The following is a 9,184-nucleotide window of genomic DNA, read 5'->3' as shown; positions in this document are numbered from 1 at the left end:
GGATGATAGGAAAAAGAAGCCCCCTTTTGTTGACCTGCATTGATATGGCTATCCTGGTCGATGATTTTCACGAGAAGAAAGTGGTGCAAAATGATGCAAATGGTGCAAAAGAATACGGCCAAGATGCATCAAAAAGCAAAACCATCACAGAGATCCAATCGCATCTCTCTCTCTCTCTCTCTCTCTCTCTCTCTCTCTCTCTCTCTCTCTCTCTCTCTCTCTCTCTCTCTCTCTCTCTCTCTCTCTCTCGCTTGTCATTTTGTGAAGTTGGGGGACGAGTGAACAAAGAAACGTCAAACGGGGACACCGTAGACCGTTTTGAGAACCTTCGACGTGGAACCAAACTCACGCGCCACCTTACATTCATTGTTTGGTAATTCGCAAATAAATGTCCCTACCAAAATTCGAGAAACGAACACAAAACTAAGATCATCCCGTATGCTATTGCATATGGAGGAAAAAGAACGGTTCCGGTTGAATTAGAAAGAGCAATTGGTCGTGTCGTGTCACCCGTTATCCCAAGCCTAATCCAACCCACTTTGCTCTTTTCTTGTTAATCCGTAAGTATAGACGGACGAGAGCGCAATATGTACATTTTCTTCCTCTAGGCTCCAAGATTCAAAATGGGGCCCCCCCACTATATTTTTTTAATTGTCGCCCTATGTGAACGCCCCCATCAATATCTACGATTAACTCCTTTCCCTCTCTTTTCTCTCAGTGTGCTCTCTTGCTCTTCCTTCAATATCTCTCTCTCTCTCATCATCGCCGTCATCAAACCAGACCCAAGGTACCCTTTCATTCCAACCCATTCAGTATCAATTAGGACTAGTGTTCCTACCTTCTTCAAATCCTCTCCTAAGTCTCAATCTAGAAAAACCCACCCAGCTCCTATTCCGTCAAAGCACACACGTACGAGAGACCACAGAAGGGCCGCAAAGGGATAAAATGGTGGCTGAGATTATCGACAAGTTATTCACATTATGGCTGCTACTGTCGGGGACCGTGGTCAGACCGGAAGAGCTTAATCCTGGGGATCATATTTACACTTACCGGCGGTTTGGCCTCTACTCGCATCACGGTGGGCCATTCATCCTCTTTTGCCTTTTCCATTATCGTTATCATTTTCTCATAACATGGCTACCTGCTCGACTAAATCGTTATTTGTTTTCTTTCATTTTGCCAAAGGACAGTAGCTGTACGCGCTTGACATGATAGTTCAACTCAGCGATTATCAAATCTTGCCATCGTCTTCTTCTTTATATTTCAATGGCCACTCGTATATCTGATTTGCCCCATCTGGCCTCCTCGTCCTCGCCTTCACCGGTTCTCTCTCACTGGTTCCTTGCCGAGCTCTCGAGGACTTTCAACGCCAAGAAGCCGATGCCGTTCTCGGTGGACGTTCAGCTGCACTAATTTGTTTACCTTCTTCGTTCTTCCATTTCCACAGCCGCCCATCCGGCCTCCCCGTCCTTGGCCTCATCCTCCCCTTCACCGGCTTTCTGACTCACCGGGTCCTCGACGAGCTCTCGAGGACTTTGAATGCCGAGAAGCTGATGGCGTGCTCGGTGGGGCTCACCCACAACAATTTGTTTACCTTCTTCGTTTTTCCATTTCCGTGGCCGCCCATCCGGCCCCCCATCCTTGGCATCGTCCTCCCCTTCACCGGCTCTCTGATTCACCGGGTTCTCAACGAGCTCGTAAGGACTTTGAACGCCGAGAAGCTGATGCCGTTCTCAGTGGAGCTCACCCACAATAATTAGTTTACCTTCTTCCATTTTCCATTTCCACAGCTGCCCATCCGGCCTCCTCGTCCTCGGCCTCATCCTCGCCTTCACCGGCTCTCTGACTCACCGGTCCTCGACGAGCTCTCGAGGACTTTGAACGCCAAGAAGCTGATGGGGTTCCCGGTGGGGCTCACTCTCACTAATCTGTTTAGCCTCTGTTGTGCGACCGGCACATTCCTTCTTCATTTGTCCATTTCGCCACTCTCTCTCTCTCTCTCTCTCTCTCTCTCTCTCTCTCTCTCTCTCTCTCTCTCTCTATGCTAGTAAATAATAAAAAAAAAAAATTGGTGAGATGAGAAGCTGGTTTTTCTCCCCAGACAATTCGACCTATTGATAGCAAATGATAGAAACTTATCCGATTTACATGGTTTCTCCTCTCTTTTTTTTTCTTCTTCCTCGACATCTTTCCTCGTTCAGTGGTCTCTCTCTCTGAATATTCTTCACATTTCCTGAAAGGTCGAAATTAGTCGGTAAAAAAACGTACCTCAGTTAAATCACGCAAAACACTGAAACTTTGTGATTTGTCGTCATCGAAGTATATTCTCTACTAGTCTTTGATTCTCCAACACAAAGACTAATACATTACGACTCACTTAGGCAATCCTCTCCCGCCATCGACCCACATCTATTCGCTTCTCATTCCCTATTAATACATTGATTGCGTGGTTACGATTTGCTATGGGTGATTTAAACAATCGATCCTTTTGTTTTTTTTTAATTGCACATACTCACTATTGATTCTAATAGGAATTTACGTTGGAGGGGGCAATGTAATTCATCTCATAAGAACAGGAGTCGACAAGACTTCTCTCGATTCCTTCCGGCGAGAAGGCGAGAAACTCCATTCCCTCCGTTCATATGCATATGGGCGGCCTCTGCTGGAGTACTGGCTGACGAGGCGGGGGACTCGCACGACTTTACTCGATACCAAACCGCCCGAGGAAGTTGTAAACAAGGCTTGGGAGCTTCACGGGGGCGATAGTTTCGGTGAGTACGACCTCTTCGATAACAACTGCGAGCACTTTGCCACGTTTTGCAAGACCGGCGTTCGGGCAAGCGCACAGACAGAGTTGGTAGGTGCTTTTGAGAAGATAGTCGAGGAAGTCAAAGACTGGGCAATGAAGATTTTGCAGGGGGTTAAGCTCAAGTATGCCAAGAACCCCGACCAAACCTGCCCCCCGAATCTATCTGTGTGCTAGCAATTATTTTCACCTTTTTGAACTTGACAGTTATTGTTTGTCAACGACCGTTAAAAGGAAAGAGAATTTAGTCTTTTATATCCAATTTAATAAACAGTGAGATCACACTTTCTTGCACACGTGTATGGAAGCAGCGACCACTCTCTGTCGCTATCTCTCTGTTGACAATAGTGTCATTTAACTCCTTTTCATTCATCACTCGTTCTTTCAGTACATTATTCCTTTACGTCGCAACAGCGTGAAATGACGATGAAACCCTTTTACCGCATTTAATGAGGTTCGGTTGGGGTCTTTCTGACGAAAGTTGATAGCGATGGGAGACACGAGACCACACGATTAAAATAGATATATATCCATGATTGGACAGCTTTTTTTAGACTTTCCTGTCCACTTGTAACCATTAGGGGAATGTCCTTTTCTGAAGGAGGTCCGGCACACGTGCGCGGGATCTTAGTTGTTAACGATACGAGGAACATTCCACCGAATCAGATCTTGACCGCCTATATTGAATGATGTCCAATCCCCTCAGGATGTCTTTTGCTGTTACAATTTTGTTTTTTTTTTATGTCGAGGTTTGAGCATTTGGAATCCATAAATACGCAAAGATCGTTCCAAAATAATTAACATATTTATCCGGCCTTGCAAACACAGCTTGCTTTTACCGTGCAGTCAAAGGGTCATCTGACGACTCGGGCATGAAGAGCAAACTTGATTGTTTGGGCAGGTTAGAGCCACTCGACAAAATTCTTAAGCTCGGAGAACATGGCAGCTTTTCCGCCAAATCATGATGGCAGGGGCTTACTCTCTCTCTCTCTTTATCACGCACACACCGACACACACACACACACGGAGTATCAACACGGGCACATTTTGAACTTAAGGCATGGATGGGTCAGTCTAACTTGTGCCAACAAGCATATCTATTGGCCAAGCTAGTTCATAGAGTTGAGAAGATGAATCAGCAATGAGCGGAGGTGATGAATAAAGAATTACTGACCGTGTCGGAGAAAGACGGCCGAGTTGGGATCAATTGTCTAAGAAACAGTATTTTCTATCAGCTGCAACTAATTCTTTCCGGGGTTTCCACAACTTCATTCATCGATGGCCGCCAGCCGGTGCTTGGGCAAATACCAGAGACTTAGGAATGCGAGTGTGGCTACATAAAGAGCATCCTCAAGAGGATATTGCCCTTCCAGTCGAGAGTACATGATTCTAGTCAATTTCCTTTTAGAAAATTGAGGCTTGAGCCCCTCCGCCAAAATCTGGTGATCAGTCAGACGATTTGCATCGTGTGCTCGCATTCTGTCAAAAGCTCAACCAGTACCATCCCGAAGCTTTAGACATTGCTCTTCACATATAAATGACCTGTTCAACCAGAACGATGTGATAATCTAGCATGAATTTGCTAAACATGGCTTCAGCCATGGTCAAACTAAGTCCAAAATGCAATGTTCTCTGCTATGATCACCCCAAGCAATTCAGAAAGCCCATCATATTACCTGTGGCTATGTACTCGGATGCTGCGTAGCCACAAGTTCCAACAAACCTGTGTCCTCACATGTGATCTATCTTTATCTGGACCTTTTCTTGCCAAACCAAAATCTGATATTTTGGCGTTATAGGACTGTTGAAACACATGCCAACCAAAAGGTCAAAGTGGATAAGGTCTCTTTTCTACTGCTAGCTTGATCTATACACCAGTAAACTTGGACAATGCAGATTTAATAAGCTTAGCTTAGGCGAATGACTGGTATTATAAACTACCTATGGAAAGAGTAGCTTGGGAATATGCAATTTTAGACGAGCATAACAACAAAGCCCCCCAACCAAAAAATAAGGAAAACATACTCAGGTCAGGTTTTGAAGATGCTTTGCAATGATAACTCCCGTGTTATATGTGAAAACCTGGCCAGAATGAAAGCCTGAACGCATAAGGTTTCAAATTCGTGCTGCTTCCACAATGCAGGAGGGAATTGCAAAAAGAGAGATGTTGCAAGCTTATGTGAGTTATTTCAGCACAGGAGAAGATTTTGGAACCAAATTTTAAAGGTAAGAGAAATGTGGTATTGCTTAATTTAATCTAAGTAACGAACGTGAAACTTACTGAGTCCAGCAATATGTTTGAGGGCTTAAAATCTCTGCACATTATTTGCCTGCCTAACTAGTGCAAGAACGTGAGGCCTTTGGCTGCTCCTATTGCAATTTTAATCCGTGTGACCCATGGAAGTGGTTTAATGGCCGACGCCCTTTGCAGCAGGAAAGAAACATGATTTGTGTAGTACATTGAAACAAGAAAATATCATATTTACCATAAATTTAAGGCAAGCATGTATATATCGCCCAAGAAAGAACCTTACTTCCAAAGAGATGGTTCTTTAGGGTACCCTTTGGCTTGAACTCATGGACAAGTAGTTCTTTATCCTCCAAACAGTATCCCATTAGCCTGACAATGTCTGGACGAGATAAGCTGCCCAGGAAGTTCACCACCAACTGCAAAAAGTTATCACTCTCTAATCAAAATAGGGTAAAACCTCATAGTTTCACATTTTTTAAGTAGATGAAGCAAATAGGCATCTTCCCCAGAAAAAAGGGAGGAGACAGAACGACCAATTTGTGTGATAAGAAATTAAAGAAACCCAGAACGGCACCCTCAGAGCCATCTACTGCGGATGCACCCTACAAATTTTAGATGGTAACAAATAATCTGAAATAAAAACTGGGATGAAATATTCAATGATGCATCATCACCCATGTTCAATAGTAAATCCTGACATGTGAACCACATGGTTGAATTTCATATGCCTTACTGTAAGTACACAATCTCGTATTCATGAAACAAGGAGTAAGCAAATCTTAAGTGCCCAACCTATTTATAAAGCAAGTAAACATCCCTCACATGATTTTGACATCGGCTAAGCCAATTGAGGATTTGATTGATGACTGTATGGGTGACCATGTAGAGTCTAAAACACAGAATCATACAAGCTCTGATATGCAACATGAGAATAGACTGGACTCATCTTGTGTAGTACATAGTAGATGTCCACCTTCCAAGAAAGACAATAGCATCTTGAGTGAAGATCAATTTTGAAAAATTCATATGCTAGATAGATTTATGTGGAGGCTAAGTCCTTCCCTCCTCATCTTTTCCCTTATAAAAGACTTGCATGCTAGTAACATGTTGACCTCCATTTACCCGGTGATTCATGAAAAAGAAAATGGCATAATCTTATTCATTCTTCCAAGGATACTTGAAGAAGAACAGTTATGTCCAGTGTCTCCTAAAGTAGCATAAGTTTGGACTCAAAGAATTATGTCACCTTTCCACAAATAAAATATCCTCATTAAGGATGGTTTTAGTTCCTAGAACTATGTTGAGAAATTCCAGAAGTGGCTATGATGTCGTAAAACTCATATTGGTATTTAATGTTTCAGGTACATTGTAGTGATATCCTCTGAGTTCAGCTTAAAAGGCAAGGATATAAGTCATAATAGTTTCTGATGCAGGACCTAAAGTCCTTCCGTGAAATGCAAGAAGACTCCCTACATTTCAAAATTTACAAGCTATCACAAGACTTTTACCATAATATTTATAAACAATGAAGATTCATAAGACATTTCTACTCCACCTCTCAAGAACCATAGAGATAGAAGCTAAGCTGGCAAAGCTTCTCTCATCCTACTTTTTTCCTCCACTTCCGTGCTGTTTGGCTGCTGGAAAACAAACGCGCACGTAATATGCACCACACAACTTAGACATAACAACTGTAGGACAGGATTGTGGAATCTCAAGATTTAGATCAAGAACACAGACGTTCATCTGAGGTACCTATAGATCAAATGGTCCTAGGATTTACAGCAGCTTGCCTTCTCAGCCACACACCCCGAGATGGCCACTCAAATGTGCTTTCCAAAACAGATATGCCTTAACCATTTGCGTCTCATCACTTTACATCCTGACAACCTGTTCAGCAAATTGGTGAGAACAACTCTTCTCGAAATTTTTTGACTATTTAAATCTCCAATGTTACATGCGTACGGAATCTTATATGAGCCATGTATTTCACCCAGCACTGTGCCTGCTGTTTTGATTTTGAATAGAGATAAAATAAACACCGGAAAATTAATGATGCCAGGTGTAGGACAGGCAAATTTTTACTCTTCTATTGCATGCCTGGAAAATACGTACACTAACCCCAGAAGTCCTTGAAAACAGAATCTCACAAGATTTTTCAATGTTTTTATGTGGACTTGAACCATACAACGGAAAAGCAAGCTGACTTTTCTCCAAGCTCTTGCATAGAATTGCTTGTGATCATAGGACAAGTCATGGACCCTAAAATAAAGGATAAGAGGAGCAAGCAGTCTTTTCCTTAATAATTGCAATCCTAACAGAATAATCTGGTCCACATGATTGATCAAACCCCCAGAAATATATGTTCAGTTGGGCAACAACATATATTCTTGAAAGGAAGAAAGCAAATTGAGATAGTGAGCTTCATATGAAACTAACCACACAAAACCAGAATAATCTAGCGACTAAAAAGGCCACTAACATCTATTATCTCTTTCTCATTTTCTACAACAAACTACATATCTGGACACGATTCTTCTCCACCATCAAAATACAGCTTCTTGCAAAAAATGCAATAGTGATTAACATTAACTACTGGAAAGCATATGCAACCCGAGCTTTCCTTGAGAGGAACTAAAATTACCTTCCACTCTTTGAATCCATGCATGCTCTCTGGGGTCAACTTTTTTATGGCAATTGGAGTCATTCTTTTTCTCTGGGAAGACCCCTTCTCATCAAGGCAGCCTTTGAAGACTACCAAAACCACCCTTGCCGAGAATTGTATCAGATCTGAAGCTTCTTGTTGCGACTTTCAGCTCTGCAAAACTAAAGACTCTGACTTCTGAAGTGGAGCAACGTAACCATTTGGAATAGACTCATTTGACCTCCCACCCAAGCTCCTGCTCAGGCCATCCTCAGAAGACGATGAACAGCTTAACAGTCATAGCTGGTCCTCCTGTGACTGCACAAGTGAAGAGAAAAAAGTGAAGAAACTGAAGGGAAAAGAGATGTCAGCCGGTGGGAAAAGAGTTAGTTAGCGAAGTTAGAAACTGAAGTTGTTAGTGGACATGTTTATGAAGCATATTCCTTCATAATTCGCTTTGTCTGTAAGTTGGGGCTTGCATGAATTTCAGGATAATTCAGAAAGCAGGAGGGCAATAACTAGTATGACATGCAGAATATCTATAAGATGTATAGTTAGGTTTTTAGCTCTTGCTTTGAAACTTCCACACAGTGTTAAACAGCCCCTTATCCCAAACGCTCAAACTGTTGGGACTGAGTCCATCTTGTGTATCAAACATGTTCCATTAAAACGCCATGACCGATATGTTACAGTCTCGTGACAAAATGCCTTCTTCTCCTCGTTCATATCTGCTCTCTCAAACATATCATTCTCATTTCTCGTCTCAATTTCTTTCTAATTTTCTTTTGCCTAAGTATTCCAGCTAAAGCATCGAAACTTAATCTTGATCCAATGAAATGCCCGGACCAAATGTGAACGGTAACAAAGTCCAACCACAGGAGGAACTAAAACCAAAATTCTGTGACAAAATTTCCTACTTGCTAACTCATATCCAACAATAAAAACCAAATATCGTAACTCACAATTTGAAGTTTGGAATTATCATAAGGGTACGACAAACGCCTGCATTCTCAGGGCAAGACCAGCTGGAGATTACATCCCAAAAACGTACAACTCATGGTGAAAAAGACACCGAAAACAAAACAAGAAAGCAAGAAATAATTGCAGAAGAAACAAGGAAATTATCAAAACCAAACAATGAAGACAAATCGAGCCGACGAACTCGAAATTCTATCAATTAAACGAGAAACGGATATAAAAAATGGAGTAAATAACTTTCTCAGCTAAGACACGGCTAATCTACACTTATTCGGCAACACAACGACTCCTGCGCGTCAACAAAAAGCTCGCCCATACCAGAACAATCATTGTTGTCCCTTGTACTGGGTGGCTCGAAATTTGGTCACGTCGAATCTCTCTTTACTGAACTTTGATTTTAGCAAGCTTACTGTAAAAAGGAATTTTTTTTCGAAGTACTGAAACATCCTAAATTTGGCCTGAGAAAGGCTAAATCCTGGCTCCAGGCGCGCACGCGAAACTTCAA

The 9,184-nt window shown here is 42.2% G+C and overlaps 1 pseudogene; it reads right to left on the bottom strand.

Moving 5' to 3' along the window:
- Nucleotides 1–3,824: 3,824 nt before the first annotated feature.
- LOC130138450 (probable serine/threonine-protein kinase PIX13) lies at nucleotides 3,825–7,995 on the bottom strand (annotated as a pseudogene).
- Nucleotides 7,996–9,184: the final 1,189 nt, after the last annotated feature.

Source organism: Syzygium oleosum, unplaced genomic scaffold (assembly GCF_021117445.2).
Source record: "Syzygium oleosum isolate NSW1041296 unplaced genomic scaffold, Sole_v2.1 Sole_v2.06, whole genome shotgun sequence".
Lineage (NCBI taxonomy): Eukaryota > Viridiplantae > Streptophyta > Magnoliopsida > Myrtales > Myrtaceae > Syzygium > Syzygium oleosum.
This window is presented reverse-complemented; position numbering and strand designations above follow the sequence as displayed.